The sequence below is a fragment of the Callorhinchus milii genome, unplaced genomic scaffold (genome assembly GCF_018977255.1).
Source record: "Callorhinchus milii isolate IMCB2004 unplaced genomic scaffold, IMCB_Cmil_1.0 Scaffold5, whole genome shotgun sequence".
Classification (NCBI taxonomy): Eukaryota; Metazoa; Chordata; class Chondrichthyes; order Chimaeriformes; family Callorhinchidae; genus Callorhinchus; species Callorhinchus milii.
Genome location: NW_024704746.1, coordinates 37,371,062 through 37,395,908, shown reverse-complemented (window position 1 = coordinate 37,395,908; position 24,847 = coordinate 37,371,062). Strand labels below are relative to the sequence as shown.

Genomic DNA, 24,847 nt, shown 5'->3' with positions numbered 1-24,847 from the left:
TTTGTCAGTTAAGACCATTTCTTCTTGATGAGCCTTAGTTTTATTAGGCTGCTCCAGAAACAAATAACTGTGGAAAAGCCAATTATTCCTGCTGGGGAAGTCTGCATTCTATTAAAGGTCTGCTTCAGACATCTTCTTTCCCCCTTCTTCCCCTAGATTGCTGGTTCACACATACAAACTGTGTGGTTTGTGCAATACAGTGGAAACCTCTTAAAGGGGACATCCCACAGTTCAACCTATGATTCACTCATTCATAACAAATGACTGATGGTGAATGTACCCGAATGAATAAGTGATGGAGCTGAACAAGAGCTTCACTCATTGGAATGGTCTCGTTCCAGGTTGCCCTATGAGACCAAGGTCCACTCTAACCTGTACCAGGATATCACCCAAATGTCAGTTATTTTTCGTAATATATGGTTGGATGAGATTAAAATGCCTTATGGAGCATTGATGGACATTGTTATTTTAGGTGCACAAAGGATCGTGTTTGAATTTTGCAAGTCAATCCTTGCAGCAGTGACAATACAGTATTGGAATAAATTAACTGAAACAAAATGCAATATCAAATGTTCCGCAGTCAATGAAGTAAAGAACTAAAAGGTGGTTTGAATGGTAAGTGTCAGAAGGACTTTCATTAACTACACGGGCATAAAGCAGCAGTTGCACTTATGGTAATACTTTTCATCACCGGAAAAAATGAACACACTGCACTTTACAAAAAAACAAATCAAATTACAGAATGGCTAAAATGACAATTTTTAAGTGTTGCTTGAATCAGCAAACAGAAAATGGGTTTTTGCAATCTGGTCTATATCTGGCAAAAGTCTCACTTGTAAATGACATTTCTGACATCCTCTCAAAGGGTATGCTTTTATTTGTAAACACTGTAGTTTTGTGCGCTACTTCAGAAGCACTTATGCAAGCTACATTGCACATTGTTGCTATAACCAAGATATCTTAACTTTGTGCCACTTTTAAAGGTGACTGGCCAATATCAGTTTCTAACAATAAATAGCACATTTTGTGACCATATCTTTATGATAGTAAAGACCTGAGATCACGTCTGAATGAGTTGGAAATGGGAATCAGTGTATACAGGTTGTATATATGTATTATTGTTTAAGCAAAAGTAGGCAATTGCAATGATGGGCCGCAGACACTAAATTATGCGTGCAATATAATCATGGGTTTATATCCATAAATAGCACAATTATAAAAAATTGAATTGGTTTATTTTGTCCTGTTATAAGCAAGTCACAAGTTTACACAAACAAGGTTTTTTTTAGAGGCATCAGAAATAATAAATGTTACTTCCTCTAGGAACTCACTAATCCATTGACTAAGCTGAAATTTTAGGGCTTGTGCTATTAGATGTAACTAAGATTTTTAAAAAAAAATCAATAGGAGTGCTAGGGTTTTATATTTTATATTAGAACTGCAAATTGCACTGAGATATTGAATAATATATTTTATTGCCCTTTATATCTTGGCTTTTGCCACACATTTATGAGTCCAATGGTTTCTACAGTATTTCTTCTGCAAATGTGGTTACACTAACAATAAACATGTAATAGAAAACGATGGAGGGATATAAATATTACCTCCCTTTCTTTTCATTCCATTATCATTTTACTGTAGAAATGTGTTTTAATCTTGATCACAAAGTCTGTGTGATTAAGATAAAGTCTTTCACATTGGAGAGACTGGGGACTAGGAATACATTTGGATCTGATTGATTAGAAATTGCTGCTAGAATCCTGACGTTTTTTAATGTTGACACAGTTGTCAACAAATGCAAAATTCACATAAAGGACTTCAGCCAATGAATAGAAAATAAACTCCTCTGTAAACTCCCTTTTAGCAAATGAATGAACATTTTCTTAATGTTCTGCCTTTTAATAACATTGGATTCAAATTATCAACATATCAGATCATTTTTCTTTTAAATTCTTAAACACAAAATAGTTCAATAATAAAAAAAATCAGCAAAATATTCGGAATCTACACCGAACACATGCTAATTCCCCACACTTCATTGTAGGCTACATGCATAATTTGTGAATTCATCACAAGCTGTTAAATTTATCAATATCTATGTTATTCCATTTTGTTATGAATTAAGCAAAATTGAATGGAACATGGAAATACTTTTTGAAGCTGCAAATAATAATTTTAATCTATCAAAATATGTACCTGCTTAAAACCGTGTTGCTTTTTCCAGTTGGTATCATTATGCAATGTATCTTTGTTCCTAACATTCTTCAGAAAGAATGAGTTAGCATTCTTAACAGCCTCAAAATATGTTAAATTCTGAATGCTCACGGCTAAAATAGTCTTGTCTGTCGTTGTGGGGCTGTCAACTTGCCACAATTGGTACTACTCTTGCCTCTTGAACAGATTGGAGGTTCAAGATTCACCTTGGCACTTGAGCTCATAGTCTAGGCTGACACTGTAGAGCAGTGCTGGGAGAATGCAATACTGTCGGAAGTGTCATCATTCAAATGGGAGGTTAAACTAAGGTCGGGTTTGTATGTTCAAATGGATGGTAAGATCCAATGAGTTTTTCCCAGTGTCCAGACCAACAATTCATTAGGTAAAGTCAGTGGTTCAGCCCATGGCTATTTGTAGGACTTTGCTGTCTACAAAATGTCTGTCACCTTTGCCTACAATCACCAGTCGCTACACTCAAGAGAAATTTGTGTAAAGTGCTTTTTGGATGTGACAGGATGCTTTGAAAAATGAAAGCAACTTATATTTTCTGGCTTTGTCACAGGTTGGCTGCAGTGAATATTGTAATTTTGGCAGGAATCCTTTCTATTGTAGAATTAGAACAAGTTTGCATTTCCCACTTTGAATTAAACTCATCCATAATGGATTTGTGCATAATGTTCAAAACATCAATTAAACCACAAAGTAAGAAGCAGACCTCACTAAATAAATCAAGCTGCTATCTTTTCAGAAATCCGTTCTCCCTTCTCTTTGCCCCCTACTCCCCCCCCCCCCCCATTAACTACATATACAGAAAATTTGAAGCAAGATTTTATGGTTACGAGACTGTTAGATTAACACTTATTACAAATCTACTGGGTCTGTACTCTACTACATCAAAAGTCCCTGTGACAGTAACAGTAATACATACGGACTGATATGAACAAAAAGTCCATGTAATGCTTTATGTAGCACATTGGTATCTACGCTGCTTGGCATGAGGAGTATGCGTGCTGGGGAAAGAAAGAGGGCAGTTTAAGTAGAAGTTGTCAATGGATATAGCAGACTACAATTGAAACTGGGCTATATTAGCAAATCAATCGAATCAGATCTCCAAACATCGTATTCAATCTCTTTAGTGCGCCCTAAAGGCGCACCTCCAGCACTGCAGAGTTTTGGTCGCTGAGGCATAAGCCAAAATTTTGTCCAATTATTTTTATGAATTAAATGACACAAAACAAATCACCTTTTATATGAAAGAAGAAATTAAATGGGGAATCAAATGATGAGTGCTAGAATATTCTGACTTTAGCCCTGACTTTAATACTTCATTGAATTTAGTTTGCAATATGATTTGTTTTCTGTATTGCGGATAAACAAATAGCGCTCAATCTTTCAGAGCCTTAATACCAGATTGAGCAAAATTTTGGAAAATTCTTAAATTTAGTTTTAGTTTGGAAGTCTGTTTTCTTCAGTGTTTAAACAAAATACAGTTTTTTAAAGTCTTTAACAAACAAGGTGATTATATGAAATGGATATTTTTACCACTAAGAATCAGGGCAAGTAACCTGACCACTTACCAACTTTGTAAAACTAACAAAAATTTGAACAAGTTTGGAGAAAGGGAACACCCACCACAAGGAGCCCTAAGATTAGCCTCCAAACAGATTGACCCAATTGCACTTGAAGGAAGCTCAATATTTCCACCAGGGTATCTATTAGAGAATTTCTAGAAGGATCTGACTGGCAACATCCCGAATGTGCATGAAGGAGGATAACAGATGGTAGATTCGTATAGTCATCGGATTGATAATATCACCAATCTGCTCGGCTGACAGTGCCCAATTTGCAAACCAAGAGGCATAACGCTACTGACTGAAACCAGTTTGCATTGCAGGAAATAGATCATCACCATTGTTAGTTCTCAAGCACCTGCTATCTAGGTGTGGAGGTTATTGAGAGGGCAATTGTGAATTATGGCGTAACTCTTGGTTCTTGTTTTCCATGTTTTGTTTCAGTTAATCTTTCAATAAATATTGATTTCCACTTACAATGGATTTAGTGCACAAAATCATAAGAGTGATTGAGATAAAGAAGATCTTTTAGCGTTTTGTTGTTACTTTTCTGAGAATTGAATATATGCTTACAAAATACACTTTACAGTATATTCTGTGACGTGCTTTTAGACGTCCTAAAACGTCTAAAAAAGAAAGGCGCAATATCAAATTTAGGAATTATTATTTATTTGTAATCGCAGACCTGTTACACACATGTAATGCCTCCCTTTCTAACACATATTAACCTCTCATCTGTAAACACAGCTTTATCCAAACTCAGGGTAATTCTGTCTTTTAGCCAAAGTCTAACAAAAGCCTACCTTAAATATTGAGAGGAACATTGCAAGACGTATCCAGTTCATCTTTACGAATGTAGGACTAGCTGTATGAGCACAGAACACCATTGAAAGTCTACAGTTTAGCTTAGCCCGCTTTCCCGAATGAAGAGTGGATTGTGTTGACTGATAGAAGCAGTGAGAATACACAGAAAGTGATCAATAACTGGAATGGGTCTTCAGGAAGTGTGGCTGAGGCCTCAATACTGGAATTATTTGACAAACAGTCACCATATTTACAGGATGGATATTATAGTATTGGAGAGAGCGTGGCATAGATTTACAAGCATGTTACCAGGGATGAGTGGATACACCTACCAAGAAAGATTTGACAGATTGGAGCTTTTATCTCTAGAGATGAGACATTTTAGAGGGGACCTGGTAGAGGTGTTTAAAATTATGAAGGGTTCAATAGGATAGGAAGGGTGGAGGCTCATGTAGACTATAAATAATGTCATGGACTTGTTGAACCAAATAGCCTAATTCCATGCTATATCATTCTATGTAAAACAGGTTGATGCTATAATAGGAACATAGATAAGATTAAATATGCTGGAAACATGAGATTAAATAAATAAAATTAAATGACGCCCACTAATTTGCCTAATCCTACCTCTGTGATCTCTGGAGGTTGCTCACACAACAACAACAACTTACATTTATGTAGCACTCTCCATGCTGGGAGGTGTCCCACAGAGTCCCACATCTTCTACTCTTTCAACGCTGGGTTCCTTCATGCATCAGTATCAATGGGTCATCTTTCAAACGCTTATCTTTCACTCTCTGGAACTTTATTCAGAATTATCTCCACCTGGCTCCCTCCCTCTTTGTTTTCAAATCTCCCTCTAAATCCCTTTCAATATGTCTTCAGCCACCCCTTCCCCCTCCCCCCCCCTCAAAAAAACAAACCCGCCTTATTTCCCATTCTGCTCGCACTTCAACTGTCTCTGTAAAGCAGTTGTAGACATGTGAAAGGCTCTATGTAAGTGCAAATTGTTGTGGTTGTAGAAGGGCTAGCTTCTTGCAAAAGTCTCTTGTGAGGAGGAAATGAGATATAATCCAAGGATTTGGTACAATGTTCCTCTTTAAAAAAACAAATTTGATTGACTGCATATTTCATGTGTATGCTTGTCATCATAAAGCCTGTAGTTTCAGATGCTGTTAATACATCTCTGGGACCTGGTTTGAATCCAGTCCAGAGAAGACAGTCTGTAAAGATCTCTTCAATCTGATGTTTATTAAAACCAACAGATTAATTGAATCCTAGCAGTCTCAATCCAATTAAACATAGTCATGAACCCAAATCATACAATTCCCTATGTACTGCAAGGTCAGATGTACAGACTGTACATTGGAATAGTAAAGAAAAGATTGGAAACTACACTTGATAATAGATGTGTTTTGCAGCACTGCATCTGCGCATTGCACCAAGTCTTGAGCAATTAACTGCCACTATGCCACTAGCAAAGTAGCAACTATTTTATAATACGCTCACTATCACTCAATGAGCTGGGGAGAGGAAGCCAATCAAGAAATGGGAATAAATCAGTGCGCTAAAAAAAAGGACTTTTTGTCATCACATATGCACTGAAACATTTGTATTTTCAAGAATATAAATCATGGTATAATTGCTGAAGGAACCAATACTTCATATCGTAGGGAGTTCCAAATATTCAGAAGCCAGAAAGAGTAAATTAGTGATTCAGATCTAAATTTCTCTGCCTTATATCTATTTGACACAAGTGAAGTTGCTTGGGTTCAGCGTTTCCACAGAAACTAAGTAGAAATTAAGTAGAGCCAATTTATTTGGACTCTGCGAAAGATGAATGTAAAAGAAAGTATATTCCAGTATTAGGTGAGCAGGAGAGCAGGATTAGTTGATTAGTTTAGGTGGTTGTGTGGAGAGACATCAGCACAGACTGGATGAGTCAACTAGGCTGATTCTGTGCTGTAACAATATTTGAATTTAGGATTCTAAAAATGTACAAGTCAGCAGTTACTTTAGTAGCAAACTCACGTGTTTAAGATTGATTCATGGCAGGATAGCACAAGTGAACCACTTAAATTGCACAGTGACTACAAATACAGTATTTTGCATTATCCTCAGTGCAATGTTTTTCAATGATGTTCAAGTCAACAACATTATTAAACAACATCTATGAAACAAAACATATCACTCTTCCAGAATAGTTTGCATCAGACCTTCTGGAAAGGTGAAAATATTGAACTACATCATGCTCTAATCTAAAAGACATTTTTTTTACACTTTGTATATTTAAGACAATGCAGTTTGATACGTACGTCATCATTCTGGCTCCAAGGAGATGTATCACATCTGCTTAAGAAAAAGGTTATCCACACAAGCGTCGTTGAGTCGGGTAAAATCTAATTGACATGACAGACAGTGAACCTGGACTGTAGAGCACACCCAAAATGTTAGATCCATAAATGCTATGTCAGCCTATCTCCTTAACTGGTCGAGCTTGTTAGTCCTTCAAATGTCAGATTGAGCAGAGGTTAGCATTTTGATCTACAGACTGAAGGCTTCAAATGCAATGACATTGAGATGGAGCTTCTTCTAGTTAAGCAGAGGAGAGTTGGTACAAGAAACCATTTACAATTAAAATAGAATAATTGTATCATGTGTAAAAAGTGCTTGAACACATTGGTTAATGGCATTTGAAAATAAAATTATTTTTATTCCAAATTCAATTATAGTTTAATGTTGTACAAGAGCACGAAGAGAAGTTAAAAAGATTTTGAGTTGCTAACTGCACTTCTGATGATTGGATGTTGAGATTCAATAAATAATAGATAACCTAAATAATCTTCACAATTTATTTAGTAACTTTTACACCAGAAGGATGTTTCAAAGAGATTCATCGGATTTACTATGAAGTGTACATTGTAGAGTATTGGTTCTCTTCAGATGTCCATCAAATAGCTGATAGGAAATTATGAGACTTGAGGTGACAGCTGTTGGAAGACAGACTGAGTATTTTATAGGCCAAAGTGACAGCCAATTTGGACACAGTAATGTCCCACAAACAGCAATGGGTTTGAATGACTAATTTTATCTCGAGCATATGGAGTAGCAGATTCCAAACTGACAAAATCCAATAGAGGGCTTGTGTTTTACTCCTCACTTCCTTTTTTGGCCTTTGTTGATTTGCAATTTGTTGGATTATGAATCTCACAACTTGATATTCGCAAACCAGCAGTTACAATAAGTGACCCAAATCTAGTTTACAGATATTACGTTTTACACTCAGTATTTTCTGAGTAAGATCATCTTCAGTATCGTGAAATGGGTACTAACCTTTGATGTAGCACAGACGACACACGGCTGAATAAGTAATAGGGTTGACTGAGAAGGGATAAAAGGTTAAGCTGAATGTGACCGCAAGCTGTGAGACAGTACATCATTCTGACTGATCAGTAGGATGACTATGTAGAGCTCTGAAAAGAGATGGTGGAGGCAGACTATTGGAATACACAAGACAATGGAGACTGAAACAGTTCTGCAAAATAAAGAAGCCCTTTAATGTTATCTGCACTTCCCAGATCAATAATTATTTGACTGTGCTTATTATACTTCTTTGACAGTGTTTTGGTTACCTTTCCCCTCACCACCCCTTTTAGCTCCCACCCCCCTCAGCTCATCCCCAGCTCAGGTTCCCACCCGACATTGTAATGAGCTTTGAGACATCCCCCAGACATGAAAGGAGCTATACAATTATAAATCATATAGTACTGTTCTCTTAGATATCTATTAGATAGCTGATAGGAAACTATGAGACTTGGGATTATAGCTGCTGGAGTCCAGGTTCATGAACACATGTTTGTATATCCAAGGGTCGGAATCCACCTTGATTGGTTTTCAGAGAGGTAAGCAACAGCTGCTCAAGCTCTGCATCTCCAACTGGTGGAATCAACATCATGCTCAAAGTGAGGGGATGTGTGTCCAAGCTGTGGACAGGGAGATGGCAACAATGATCTCAAGCAGTTCATGCTGAGCTGTGTTGTCCACCAGGAAGCTCACCTGGAGTTCCTGATACCTACCGTTCATCTAGTGAGGGCTCTAAATTATGCTCGTCCAATGTCAAATGATCACTAAGTGATTATCCTTCTTGTGGGGTAGTAAGTGGGGTGACTCCTTGGAGCTGAACTTGCTCCATAACGACTTGTTTGCCAACGGAATATCAGAATCAAGCCAACCCTCTGTGGTGGTCTCTGTAGTCCTGTTTCTGAGTCAAGCAGGTCCGCAGTATTCCAGGGCACTGCTGATGACAGCCCAGCCAGACTGGCTCATCCGCAGGACTTGGAAGGGCAGAGCAGTAACTGGGGGGCAGGGATTCTTCCCATTCAGCTCCTGTTAACCTTGCAAGCCAAAGCCATAATGGGTAGAATGGTTCCCAATTAAAAAAATCCAAAGAATGCTTCCAATACTTAGCTGGTCAAACTATAACAGTATCCCCAACGCACATTCTGGGGGCCCTAAGCTTTGGTTCTTGTCAACCTGCAAATAATACTCTCCAGAATTAGGTAAGCAGGATGCATCCTCCCCAGGGAAAGTGTACATTCCATTCCCATAAATATCATAGGAATTTCCATACAGAGGTGGGATGCATGGAACTCTCCATTTGGTTTGGATACTCTTAAGCATGGTGATGGGTTTCCCATACCTGGCTAAACCCCCCCAAAAATCTCTTTGATTCACGAAAAGAAGGCAGGAGCTTAATGTAACAATGGTGGTTACATCTCCAGGGAACTCCTCTCTATTGAAATCAACTTTGATAATTAAGTATTGAGGTTCATGGCTTTGAAGGAACAATTGGTCTGGAACTGAAAATAAAGATCTTTCTTCACTGCATGAAGAAACAAAATAATCTCAGAGGATTTGAAAGTTAACTGGAGGTTCAGGGCTGAAAGTGATGCAGTGATTTTATTGCTTCACCAATTACTATCAATGAACAACAACATTTTACTTCAAATGACTAGAAGTACAATATACTGTCATCACATTTTATTAAAAAGAAGAAAATACACAATGAGCATGCATCATCATTGAAGTTATCTTTTCAAAGCAGCAAGAAAGATCTTTCTAACATTATTCCCTCATGGCTTTGAGGAATAAGATAACAAGGGAAGTATTAAACCCATCAGGCTTGTCTTGCTTTCATTTCCACACTTGAGTTGAATTGCATGCAATTGCAAAAATCTTGCCCTCACTCGCAGTCAAAAGTAAAATTTCTTGTAAGACTAAATGAGTCCAATCCAGTGTACCAGGGATAAGATTTGTTAGGTCAGCTGGATATCAGACTCACAAAGAAACCCATCACCATGCTTCAGAGTATTCTACACACTGAAATTTCCCTTAATATGGAATGAAGTCCATACTCTCTTCCCTGAGGGGTGCATCCTACTCCTGTAGCTCAGTGGTTAGAGCACTCTCTTTTCAAGTGAGAGACTTGAGTTCAATTCCAGGCAGAGGGCGAAACCTTGGCAAGTTTCCATACTCCACACGCCTAATAATAATTCCTCAAAAAAAAACAATAATAAATTGGTCATTTTCAATCCATGACTGTCTGTGGGACATTGCTGTGCGCAGTTGGCTGCTGCGTTCGCCCACAAATATACAGTCAATTCACTTTACAGTATATTCTGTGAAGCGCTTTGGGACGTCTCGAAGACGTGAAAAGCGCTATATCAAATGCAAGGATTATTATTATTATTATTACTCATCAAATACTGGAATGAAGTCCATATTCTCTTCCCTAAGGGGTACATCCTACTCACCTAATACTGGAATCTACAAGAGCCAAATCCTGGAACCTCAAAGTATGCATTGGAAGTATGGGTTACTGTTGGAGTTTAACCAACTAACAACCAATAATGGACTAATCGATCAATATATTCCCAAATCTGGTATATTTTGGTTAAATAAGTAAGATGGGACCAGGTAAAATATTCAGATGTGCTGGTTGATGCTCCTAATTTTTTTTTGATCAGGCAAGTGTCTGACACATGCAGAAACCCATCACCGTGCTTCAGAGTATCCCAATCAGACTGAGAGTTCCACATATTACAGCACATACGCATGGAAATTTCCCTGTGTCAGCAATGGAATGCAAACACTCTCTGGCTGAGGTGAGGCACCTGTTTTACCTAACATTTGAGGCTTGGTGACTTCAGAGTGTACATTGAGGTACTGCTGGAGTTTCTCCAGCTAAAACCGCATAGCTAGCTTCTAATCATGGTGCTGCATCTCCATGATTGCAGGTGTAAATAGATCATTTAAGATGATAAAGAAGATTCCCAGATTAAAACTCAGGAAAAAGACACTCTGGCACTAAACAAAGCAGTGTGATCTGATCACATGTGGAGAATTTTGACTGGTGTTTCTCACCTCACTTATAAAGTGTCGCAAAAAAACTGTAGGGCAATTAAGTATGGCAATTAAGACGGTTCAAGAGTTCAGACATTGAGCTATGCAAAGAGGTGAAGGGAGCCCAACAATTCCTTGCTGGAAAGAAAAAGTATTAAAGAGGTTTATTTTTAATTTCATGGGAATTACTTCAATGAATCTAAAGATAGATTTTGTGTGGAGGCAAGCACAGAGAACGCAAGGAAGTGATTGTTCAGCTAAAGAAGCCACAGAAATGTATGATTTCAGGAATTGGATTACATTGTATCTTGTGTTGTATAATGAAACATCACTTGATTGAAGCACTTATTGAGGAAATGGACATATTTCCGATTCATCAGACGGCTGTGGAATTAAAGCCGTATGTAAGGTAAATAGTCTGTGTAGATTCTGCAAACAAAAGGAATGTCAAGCGAGTGCCAAGGTGGGTGGGCTTAATCTCCTTTATTCTTGTTTAGTAAGTTGAATGATGTTAAACACTAGAAAATAGATTTGCCCATTGCAGGCACTGACTCCCATGTCACAACTTTTCATCTTAGATTCAAATCCAAGTTCGAGAGGTGAAGGGACCCACTGTATCACCAAATCCCACTTACATTTTTTCAACCCTCCCTCTGGAAACAGGCTCAAGGGTTTGGAAAATGGCCTACTTCTGTTCCTGTGATCCTGACATATGTTCTGTGCAAGTAGTTGTTGGGCGGTATTGCCTTCATTGGGTTTTATTTTACGTTACTTCAATGTTTTATTGTGGGGTAGAGATGTCAATTTAAAACCCATTTGCTATGCTTGAGCATTGTCTAAAATAATTAAGAAGAATGGATCAAGCCCGACATCACACTGGATCACATAAAATAAGAGGAGTCACTAAATGCACGGATTTACAGCATCTAAATTTTGTGAACAAAGACGAGTGTTCTTTCTATTTGACTTTAATTAGTGTAATTGATAATAGTTTAGAGTTCCTTGCTCGGCTAATCATGCAGATACATCTTTTCCTGTCAAAAGGAAAATTAAGACCAGCTGGATGTCATTTATTAATAGAGAAAGCTGGGGAGGGAGGAATAAAGATTATTGTTTTCACAGTCACTCGGGATTTTATGTCTTTGGTAATGAATAATGCATCCGATGGTGGAGGCCACAGGTACCTCACAAGAGGTAATGAAGGACAAGTAAAAGTAGGTGCAATTAGAGCTAAGCTGGCTAAAAGTGAATCCAGAAAACTTTCTGTACACAATTACTGTGAGAATGTGGAATGCACTGCCCAGAAGGCATGGGGAAATACATGGTTAGTCAGGACCTCATCACCAAATAGTCATTTGCATCTCTGCTCTGCACAAAGCAGCAACTGTGTGTTTGGTATTAAAGTACAAATACTTCTAGTCAAGTCTGATGTAATTTTCCTATTATGGTATTGTATTCCTTGTTTGATACTTTTATGGATTTGGGTGCTCTGACTTGTCAGTGAACAAAAATGAACAGTATCAAATGACTCCCTAATGTTTAAGAGAGAATTGATATTTCTTCTCTGTATTTCTCTCTTCTACCTCCTTAAATTGATTTTATCAAATGCATTCTGCGCCTGAGCTTCAGATGTTTCCTTTCCATGTTTAAGCCACTCCCTGAACAGTTCTAACTGCACGTACAATTAATATTTATCATATTTATTGTGAAATAAAATACTTATTTGATGGGGATACTGCTCCATCAATAAAACTACATTTCCCCCTTTCCAAGGCAAGGACGTCCCATTGCTTTGGGACGTCCTCATGATGTGAAAGGCGTTATATAAATGCAATTTGTTGTTCTTCTTGAGGCTGACACTGCAGTGTAGTGCTGGAGGGAGAGCAGTAGTATTGGAGGCGTCAAAGTTCAGTGATACATTGAACTAAAAGCCCTGCTCTGTGTTGATGTGGATGTTAAAGATCCTATTGTACTATTCAAAAAAGAGAAGGGAGTTTCTCTTGTTATGGACCTCATATCAAATTATAACACTATATCAAATGCAGGGATTATTATAAACTTTGTAAGACCAATTCCTTGGTTTTATAGGAACACAGGAGTAGGCCATTCAGACCCTCAAGCCTTTTCCGTCATTCTATTAAATCTTGGCTGATCTGCAGTAGCTCATCTCCAATTTCCCTTCTTTGCTTCATATCCCTTTATACCCTTACCTAACAAAAACCTATTCACCTCAGTCTTGAAAATTTGAATGGAACCAGCATCCACAGCCTTTTGGGGCAGAGAGTTCCAGATTTCCATTAGCCTTTGCGTGACAAAATGTTGCTGTGTTTCGCCCACAAATATACAGTCAATTCACTTTACAGTATATTCTGTGAAGCGCTTTAAGACGTGTAGAAGATGTGAAAAGCGCTATGTCAAATGCAAGGATTACTATTATTATTATTTTTAAAATGCTTCTTGATTTCACTCCTAAATGGCCTATCTTTAATCTTAAGATTATGCCCCCCCTTGTTTCCATTACATATCTACAGGATACAATTCCTTCTGAGCAAATCTTTCAACAGCCTTTGCACATTTACAAATGTTCAAAGATTCTGACAATAAAATACTATCACCCCATAGCCATCCACTTTCATTTTAAGTAAGACATCTCTAAAAGTGAGCGCAAAAAAATGCCACATCACTAACTGCACCTTAACCTATCCATCTGCAATGTGTTAGGAATATATTTTCTGTCTGTATTCTCTTCCCTGAAACTTCTGCAATCTGCCATCCTAGATACATCCACAAATAATACAGGCTGCCTTAATCTGTAGCCAGTAGGTCTCCAGTAATGAATAAGTACTACTCATCACTTTTAAAAGCAAGATTTTTTTTGTTTCCTGATTAATGATCATCTTACTGCCTGGGGACAAACATATACCAATTATGCATGAAGCATACAAATTGAAAAAATACCAGTCTTTCATTACAAATGATAGAACAGATTTACATTTATATAGACATCAAAACAGGCATTTAGCTATATTCCACATAGTCACTGCCTAAAATTTAATCTTGAAAGTATCATTCACACACACAATCTGAATACATTGGAACGTTGATGCATTTGTTCACTCACAACAACACAGTGCACTTGATCGACTATAGTACCGAAATGGGATTCATACATTATTTATGTTCAGGAGCTCTGCAAACACGTTGCTATTCTCAGTTCATAAAGATCAAAGGAACACTTAATTCCTAAGAGTTTACTTATATGTTACTTCAGCATGGCCATATCAGAAACATTCATGGAGGAAAGGGCAATGGACTGGAGTAAGGTAGCAAACACAACTGAAGCAACATTCATTTTAAAGTTTGTCAACTAGATTTGGCTTTCATTAATTAAGACAAACTGAACATTTCATCCAAGTTCGGCTCACTCGTTCCAACATCAAGCAATTTCCTTTTGGACTTATTGGTGAACTTGCTAAAGGCACAGTTACATGTCGATAGCCTAAAAGGGCTTTTCTTTGAAGATCTATGACTATTCCCTTTGTTGTTCTTTCTCATTGAGAAAATTCAAGAGGCAAATGCAAATCTTGCAAACTGCACTTAATAAACCATGAGTAAACTTCCAACACATGCCACACTGTCACCTATCAATGGAGCTGAATAGGGTAGTCATATTGTAAGCACCAAAAAAAATACATACAGCATAACCTGTTTTCTGCAGGTTACTGTAAGTCTCTCTGACTCACGAGACTTCAGCTCCAACCTCAAATCTCCTTGGATCAAAAGTATTGATGTACAAAGATTTCCCTGGAGAAAGCGGTTGATGTCACAAGTCTTTTTTCTAGTGGTTGAGCACTGCTTGTGTCATGCATCACTTGCATAAGATACAGCTCACATTCTAACCAGCATCAAATCTGCATCCCAGTCCTCGCCAGGCTCCCATGCTCCTCGTTTCCCAATGGATCAAGATCAAGATCCTCTCTCATCTACAAATCCCTTCACACCCTTGTTCCTGTCTACCTCCATTACCTCTGTTATCCTCTCAACCCTCAATCTTCTCTTTGCCTCCTTGGACCTGCTGCACATTCCGCAGCTCTACAGCCAAACCATAGGTGGCTTTGCATTTAGCCATTATCCCCTACCCTCTGAAACTCCATCCCACAAACGTTTCCATCTTGACCTGCCCACCCCCTCTCCCATCTATTTGTCTTGAAAAAAATGCCTAAAACCTGAAAGACGGCCCCAACAGTCACTTTCCCCTCACCTCAGGAATAAAGTGCCTGGAATTTTTTTTTAGCCAAAACCATTTATGTAGCTTCAATGTTGAGAAGGTAGCGAAAGGGGAAAAACAAAACTCCTAGAGGTTTTTGCAGAAAGCCAATCCAAGGTGCCCTGAGAATTCAAGGAGATGGGAGAACATGACTGTGTAATGGGGGATGAGTGGTGCCTATTGCACCATAAAGTAAATGCACACAATCTGACTGTATTACACATTTGTCTCATGCACTCACTCCAATGCTTCACCAATACAAAAAGAGTCCTACGGCAGAAAATGAAGATCAACTCCCTGACAGGACATGTTTATTTATGCAGTCTACTTCTTTAAAGTGCGACACAAAGGGAGAGAATTTAATCTAGCTAAAACAGCTGTCGGGGAGAATCATATCCAGTGCAGACATAGATATCACATCCAGTGATCACATAGATCACCTTTGAATTTAGCGCAAGGGTAGCTCTGTTTCATTCACCTCAAGCTCTAGTTCTGTTAACTTTCTGACGAGAGAAAGCTCCTGCCTTCACAACCATTTACAAATTACCTGGGATCAGTTATTATAGGTCATAGAACAAACTGGTTGGACAACACTACTCTGGCGAGTTTCTTGTTTGCAATCATTCTTCAGTCAGTATGAAGAATGTAACAAGCCTGACGACATCGGATTATAGCGTATTTGCTGCATTTTACATCCCACTTAGCTGAGCTGAGCAAGGTCCTGAGTTAGAGCTGAGGTCAGGAAGCATTTCTTCACATGTCGACTTGTTGAGACAAGAAATGCTCAGCTTCAGAAATCTCAAGAGACAGAATCAATAGGGATGATTGAACGGTAGATAGAGGTCATAGAGGGGTATGGTGAAAGGGTGGGACATTGTTATTAAAAGATCTGCAAAAATGCAATAAACTTGATGGGCTGAATGATCTCCTGTTGTTCCTCTTTTCCTATCTTTCTATTATACATCACAATTTTCCCTTCATCATGTCCAGCCTCTCACTCAAACTTTAAAAGTTTTGAAACATTTGACCATGCTTGCTGATTGTCACCACCAATAAATGACATGCTCCCAAGTATCTACAAGCTTCAAATTATCAAGGTGCTCCCTGTTCTCCACATATATCTCAGGCTGGACTTGTAATTAGTGGTCACTGAGCGTTGCCAGATCCTTCCATCATAGGCATTGCCAGAATACAACAACTACTTCCATTTGTATAGCGCCTTCAGTTCTCAGGGCATTTAACAACAGGGTGGCTTGACACCGAGCTGGAAAGAGATGGGAGATGACCCATGGTACAGTCGAAGAGGAAAGTTTCAAATGTGATTTGAAGATGGACAAAGTGGGGGCAAGAGGAGGACTTGAGGCAGGGAGCTCCAGAGATTCAGGGCACAGTGGCTGAAAGCACGGCTGCCAATGGTTGAATGAAAGGAACAAAGGACGTGAAGAAAACCTCAGCCACCTGAGCGAAGGCGGTAGAAGTGTGGGGTGTCAGCAGAGGTTATGTAGGATAATGTCGCAGAGCGATACTGCCTTTCCATTATAGCCCCAAGCTGTTTCTTGAATGAATCTTGGCCTCAGCCACCCTTTCCAAAAACCCATTCAACTATGGATTGCCCTCAGTGTAAAAAAAAACTTCCTCAGGTCTCATCCTAAACTCATCCTTCACAACCTTGAACCTGTGTCCTCTGGTCCTGTTGCTTTGATGTATCTGAAGCTTTTGTTTTGCATTTACTTTCTTTATCACAGCTAGCAGTTTTTATTGATACTACATTGTGTTGTTATTCTCTACCAGGCTTACTTGTGCACCTCAGTTGAATTTGTAATTGCACTGACAGAAACTAAATTGATTAAAAAAATAACTAAAGTGTTATAATGCCTTTTTTTTGTGGATTTTTTTTTAATGCAGGCAAGTTTACCACAGAGCTTGCCAAGATTTATCTGTTAGAACATCACAGCAATTTCTAGAAATTATTATTATGATCTTACTTAATAACTAGTTTTCTGATATCATATCCCTGCTTTTTACAATAAACAAATATTCCTTTTTGGCCAAGGCCTTAGAACAGTTTAAAACCTATCCGATCAATCAGATGTTCAGTGGAGTTCAATGGGAGACAAAATGTACCTGATGCCACAGCCATTTCTTTGAAAATCATTCATACGTTACATGGAAAAATCATCTGGTCTGGCTTCAGACTAGTGCAAATCAGCTTGAAAACGGCTGGTCAATGAATCGTGTAATGAGTTTGGATGGATGTTGTTATAAACAGGTTGCTTATTAAGACACTATTTATGTTAATTTCCATGTTGAGGAATTTAGTCCATCAATATGTTTCTCCGATTAGCAATTTAACTTGTTCAGTCCTGAAGTTGCTGTTTTTGGACTCATTCCCAATTGTATCTCCTGATCCGAAGCGGATGCCAGATGGTGACAATTCCTGCAGCTGGGCAGTGCAGGTCGGCTCAAGCAAGTGACAAAGGAGCAGCAGCGTGAAAAGAATTCATTCATAAACAGAAATAATGATTGATTAGGTAGGTGGATATCTATACAGAGATGCATTCAACCTCGGAGGGCAAAAGCAGTCTTTGCCACTCTACCAAATCTCCTAGGTTTAAGACCAAAAACAGGATGGCTGAGACCTGGGGTTAGCTTGACAATCCTTGCCTCTGCCTTCCTCCCCCCTCAACCACTGTCACTCAGCTGATATCATTGCACCACATGCTTAAAGTTAGGAAAACAATGAAGTACAGAAGGAAGAGACAAAAACTGAGTGTAACACTACTTCACTATTTTCTTCCAGCATAGTTTCTGAGCTGTTGCTCGCCTACCTGTTTCTTCTTCCATCCCCCTAGGCTCTGTGCATGACATGTCACAGTTAGCAGGTCATTAATTGATGAACTGAGAGCATGAACCCATATCTGACCTGGGAAAGGCCATATTAACTGGTACGCACCTGATGCAAATCCAAACATTCAAATAAGTTCAGATTGAATTAGAAAATCAGCTTTAATATTATTACATTGCAGTCATTACTGTATAAGGTATGTGTTTATATATACATGTATACATGGACACGATCACTTCATAGTAATTTTCATTCGGCCTTCATTATACCAGTGCTACCACAAAGTCTTTTGTAAACTTATGAATACGCAGTGTGACAACTGAAGCAATGCTTAATGCATACATTATGCATAACATGAACTAACCAATATTAGGGATGGAGACAAGGGTTCTAATTCCATCCTAGGGATCAGATGACATTTGTAAACTGCACAAGCTTTGTTCTCTCTTAGGTTCTGAGCTCATCTGAACACACAAATGTAATTACCGGCTTCTAAATCGTTGCCTCGTGTTTTGGATTTTACATATTTTAGATGAACATTTCAGGCCAATTAGTTATGATCACATCCATGACAATTTATAATAATAATAAATAATCTTTGCATTTAATATAGCGCCTTATCACGTCTCTGATACATCGCAAAGCGCTTCACAGAATATACTGTAAAGTGAATTAACTGTATATTTGTGGGCGAAACACGGCAACATTTTGTCACGCAAAGGCTAGTGGAAATCTGGAACTCTCTGCCCCAAAAGGCTGTGGATGCTGGATCCATTCAAATTTTCAAGACTGAGGTGAATAGATTTTTGTTAGGTAAGGGTATAAAGGGATATGAGGCTGTGGATGCTGGATCCATTCAAATTTTCAAGACTGAGGTGAATAGATTTTTGTTAGGTAAGGGTATAAAGGGATATGAAGCAAAGGCGGGAAATTGGAGTTGAGCTACTACAGATCGGCCACGATTCAATAGAATGACGGAAAAGGCTCGAGGGTCTGAATCACCTACTCCTGTGTTCCTATAAAACCAAGGAATTGGTCTTACAGAGTTTATAATAATCCCTGCATTTGATAGTGTTATAATTTGACTGTATATTTTGTGGGTGAAATGCAGCAGCCAACTGTGCACAGCGGTGTCCCACAAACAGTCGTGGATTGAGTGACCAATTTATTTATTTATTATTATTTTTCATATTTACATAGCTCCTTTTATGTCAGGAGGATGTCTCAAAGTGATTCACTTTGCCTTTCAACTGTCCTTATTCCCAAATTGCTTCCTACATTATTTTCCTTACTTTGAGTGCAAGCTTCTATTCTCTTTTCCTGCTTACGTGATGGCAAAACACCTTAGTATCTTGTTTTGGGAGGCCAGTGCATTTTGCAGCCAAGTTTCACAGCACAACACTCTGAAGAATGACGTTTAAGAATGGCTGCTGCTTCCTTCATTTTCTACAAATAAGTAAGACTGTAATTTGTTCCATTGGGTCAAGCAAAGTCTGAACATGAAATACATATTTCATTTTTTCCATCGGGCGGAAATGTCACAAAATAAATAGTGATTTGATCATTTGGATTGATTTCAAGTAAGGTTTCACAATTCCGAAGGGAAATTAGAGAGGAAATAGCTTTGCACAGCAGAAAACTTGAAATAACCTACAACAGCTTGACACAGTGCAAAAAAGATGTGTTCTTGTCATATCGAAGGGCACACTGCTTATTTCTAACACCCTGAAATTCTTTTTAAATGCCCCAGTGTACAATATAGCCCTCTCTCTTTATAACACTCTTAGTTATTGCATTAACATGCGATTTGGAAAACCTGCTGACCATAAAATGATCAGACGTCTTGATGCCTGCCCATTAGCACACATTAAACAGTGATACTGAAAAGATAACATTTCATTGCAAATTTCTCCTAACAGAGAGGGAAAGAGAGAGCAACAACATATTTTCATTTCAGTGTCGATCAGGTATGTCAGTAACACAGTTGATGAAACCAATGGAGTTCATTACAATGCTAAATCTAACAAGAGTTCCTTGGATGTATGAAGTGAATGGTATATGTATTCTTAAATTTAAATTTCTTAAATGTAAACCAGCTGTTACCAGGAAACACTAGCAAGGAAAGCCATCTATCTGTACCCTAGAGAGAGTCAGGTTGATAACTCAACCATTATTACCAGCCACATCACTGCAAAAGATTCCACGTGTCATACTGGCAAGTTATATAATAGTAATAATAATCCTGGCATTTGATATAGCACCTTATCACATCTTTGAGACGTCTCAAAGCACTTCACAGTAAAGTGAACTAACTGACTGTACATTTTGTGAGCGAACCTTTCAGCCACTACGCCCCAATACTCTGGAACACACTTCCTGTATTATCCCTCCATCTTGTCTCCTCCTTCCCTATCTACAGATCATGCCTGAAGACCTTCCTCTTCAACTGTGCCTACGGTCACCTCCCCCCTCTCCCCGCCTCTGCGTCATGTTCCACCACTGTCAAGCACCCTGGGACTCTACCCTTCATGAGGGGCGCTATATAAATGCAAGTTGTTGTTGCTTTCTATTCTATTTGAACTGACATATTTCATTGGGCATATTTTGTAGGGATTATTTAACTACATCCACATTTCCCCTGACCGATTCATAATATTTCAAACATCTAGTTTCTGTATACCAAAATTCCATGTTTTAATAATAATAATCCCATGTATTTGATATAACGCTTTGCACGTCTACTGGACATTTCAAAGCGCTTCACAGAATATACTGTAAAGTGAATTGACTGTATATTTGTGGGCAAAACGTGGCAGCCAATTGCACAAGGCAGCGTCCTACAAACAGTTGTGGATTGAGTGACCAAATTATTATTGTACAAGGCAGCGTCCTACAAACAGTTGTGGATTGAGTGATCAAATTATTATTGTTTAGCTTAAAGACAATGGTACACTGTGCACCACAACAATGTAATGATGTATTTTTAATTATATATATATATATATACATATGTTTGCGCCAGATTAAGCTCCACAAATTGATGGCTTAATTATTTTTAAAATCTAGGATCTGAACTCAAATCAACTTCAGACTGATGCATCAGGTCTTATTTCACAGAACATATTTTACCCACAAGATACAGATACTACTTAAACAGTATATCCTGTGAAGCACGTCAAGACACCTCAACGACGTGCTATATCCAATGCTAGAATTATTATAATTATAATCCTTCAAGCCAGGAAAAAGAATTTGGATTGCAACAGCTCAGGTTCTGGTGGGTGTGAGCTCCCTGCAGAAACCTGTCACCAGCCTGCAATCTCACTGAACCTGGCTGCAAGGCTGGCTGCTTTGAGCAATGGGAATGTCACACTGGAGCAGTAAAGGCTCAGTCAGAGGTTGCTGAAGAGAATAAAGTAATAGTTACTCTTCAGCTGGCCTTACTATACCTGTTCCATTAGTGGCTGATGCCTGCCTGAAAGTGGAACCTATTCCATTTCCCAGCCATAATTATTTTGCCTGGATAAGAAATCACCAAAACAACCGCAATACAAAAAAAATCAATATTAACATTTATTTAGCAGCAGGGGTTCTTTGATATCACCTAGTGGAGTTCTGTAGCTCAGTGGTTAGAGCACTCACCTTGCAAGCAAGAGACCTGGGTTCGATTCCCGGCAGAGCAAAACTTTGAGCAAGTTTCCTTACTCCACATGCCAGATAATAATCCCCCAAGAAAATCAATAAATGAAATAATAATTTGGTCATTCAATCCACGACAGTTTGTGGGACACTGCTGTGCGCAATTGGCTGCCACGTTCGCCCACAAATATACAGTCAATTCACTTTACAGTGTGTTCTGTGAAGCGCTTTGGGACGTCCTCCCGACGTGAAAAGCGCTATATCAAATGCAAGGATTATTATTATTATTATTATTATTATTATTATTATTATCTAGATACGTGAAAAGCATTATATCAAGTGCAAGGATTATGATTATTATTATTTATTAATACCATTTGTTTTTCTTTCAAGGTGTTTGACATTCACCTGTCAATAAGGAAATATTGGAGGAAACTAAACTGAAACTATCTCACATTGAGGAACACATATAGAAATCATATGGGCTGAGCAATAAATATATTTTATTACACGCCTTCATTATTTAATAATACGAGGCAAGTTCACAAACATTTTGAAATATAAATAATACAATTAAATCAAACTGTGATATAAAAGCATTTAAAAAACAATCTGCATCACACATAGAGTTCTACTCAACCCCAAAATTGCTTTTGTACTTTGCAAAGAAAATGTTCTCTACCACAAGCAGTTTTTTTTTCAGATTCACAAAGCCTGCAATTATGCATATAGCAGACCTTTGGGAATTGTAACTTCCTGCATCTATTTATCTACTAATTACTGAATATGCAGCATCTATCCATACTATGCAACATTTGCCTGCAAAACATTCAAATGAAGTTTATCAATTATTCATTTCTGGAGCATCGTCCTTTATCTGATTGAGTCATTAACTTAAGTCTCTGCAACCTTGTAAATTGTAATTCAAGTGGGCTTTAAGTGACACACAACTCCCCTCCCCCTGCCCCCCTCACCCCAAGGGCCAATCTTTCAAAGAAATTTGGATTTTTTCTTCTGTTGGTTACTTTGGTTTTGTTCCTCCTTCATCGAAATTCACCCAACAAAATTCAAATGAATCAGCTATTCACTATTGTTAATTGGATGTTGCAAGTATAAATTAGCTGCCAAGATTGCCTACATACAGTACCAATGTTCACTTCACTTTTAAGTTGTCCCAGTTGCAAATCTCTTCTAGATGTTTTTCTACGTGAAAGATACTACATCAACGCGCCTCGTTTTCAGCGTTCAATAACCAGACATTAACAATTTGTGTGCACTGGTTGTTAAACAAAGAATAATTTACAGGCATCAAATTTTGAATCACTCAGTTTTTGAATGTTTGCAAGTTTTATTTTCCATATGTTATGATCCACTTTCAAAACGACCCGGTAGGCCCTCTGGATGAAATGTTCGGTTACCTACCTGCAAAGGGCTTCAGCACTGCCAACTCCGTTTCACCCACTGCACCACATTTAAAACTGGCAGCAGAAAGGGCACAATGCTTCTGTCTTCTGGTTCCTACGCATTCAAGCAAACCATTGGAATCCTGATTAGAAAATGTACTTTTATGTTGCTGTGAATTGCAGTGCAGAGGATTCCTTTGTCATACTATTGATGGAAGTTAAGCAAAGAATTTCTACTTCATCCTTTAAGCTGCAGTGAACCAGTCTTGGAAAACAGCTATCTGAAGCTATTTGCTGAAATTCTTCATCACTCATCTAGTCTACAGCACAATAGAGAATCAATTGAGTCTGGATTTTATCCAGCAAAATGTTGCTCTTGTATTTGAAATGAGCAGTGATTGTTAGTCTGCGAAGGGGAGCTGAATTCATAGTATGTATTGCCATTAGTAAATGACGATGTGAATACTCCAGGAGATTTAGAAGCAATTTGGATGCCTTATACACAGGTGTTCTTTAGTATGCATAGACCATATTCAGAATGGTCTATGTCATCATGTTAATCACTCGGGAACACAAACCTTTGCATTTTAAAGATATTTTGTTTCAGTAATAGCCAAATCTGCTGCAAATGTTTCATACACAGTACATGTCAGAAATAATGCTGGCTGCTCATCAAAAATGTTAAGGAGACAATTCTGTTTTTTTTATGCCTTTTATCCCATTAGAGCGTTGATACATTTGTGTTAATATGTTGATAAAATCTATATTGGTTCATTACTTTCAGTGGAACTGATGGTAATAGAGAAGGAGTAACATCAAGGAGTTGTCTGAATCATATTTTGCCTCTTACTTTATATTCAGGCCAGGCTAGCATCTCCCAAGCAGAATCATATTGACCATGATCAAATCGCATTAACAGCCTCTGCTGAATACAATTGTCTATTCAATTTCATTCAAAACATTCCATTTTGTTTCTTAACAAACAAGACAATGATCATTCCACAACGATTTATCCTCCTTTAGCTGTAATATTTAAAATATGATAATGTCAGTACATTTTCCAACATCTCTAACTGTCCCCTGAATGTGTGTGGGCAGGGGGGTTGAATGGGGGAGTGGGGGGGAGAGAGGGAGAGAGAGAGAGAGAGCATACTGCACTACGTGGCACTAAATTGGCTTGTAGCCAACAAGGGCACATCTGGCCCAGTCTCAAGCACACACATTAGGCCAAAGCTAACATAGGACAGCAAACATCTTTTGTAATAACCAATCATTACTATTTTTAAAGAACTTATGCATTTCATATTTTAATAATTTTTTTTTGTACACGGCAAGGATGCAGATCACTCTCGGTGAAAGAGACAGGGGAATAAGACAAAACGTATAACCAGCTCCATTATTGTGACTACAGGGGATTCAGCCTCTTGCATCTAATGCACACTCTGAATCAAACAATGCATGCTCTGAATTGTTTGAAGGAATACCATTCTGGTCTTTGAAATAAAAAAGCTAAAGCACATTTGTTTCATACATGGTGCAAAGAAAATTCAGTTCTCAAAAGGTTAATTACATTCATTGCTTTACTAATCTATGCTTTCAACTGCTGATTAGCATTGAAATTGATTCTGAAGCTCCTTATGGGGGTGAAGTGACATTAATCCAGCCTTTGTTGTTGAGAATGTATAAAATCCTACTCGTGTTG

The 24,847-nt window shown here is 38.3% G+C and overlaps 1 protein-coding gene across 2 annotated transcripts in view; it reads right to left on the bottom strand.

The window, feature by feature from the left end:
* The window catches only part of mgat4c (mgat4 family member C), a 71,017-nt gene that overhangs the window by 31,229 nt on the left and 14,941 nt on the right, over positions 1–24,847 (bottom strand). For both annotated transcript variants that reach the window (XM_007903773.1, XM_007903774.1), the window contains exon 3: positions 23,165–23,260. The gene's annotated coding sequence lies outside the window, so the exon portion shown is untranslated. The remainder of the gene's footprint in view (positions 1–23,164; positions 23,261–24,847) is intronic.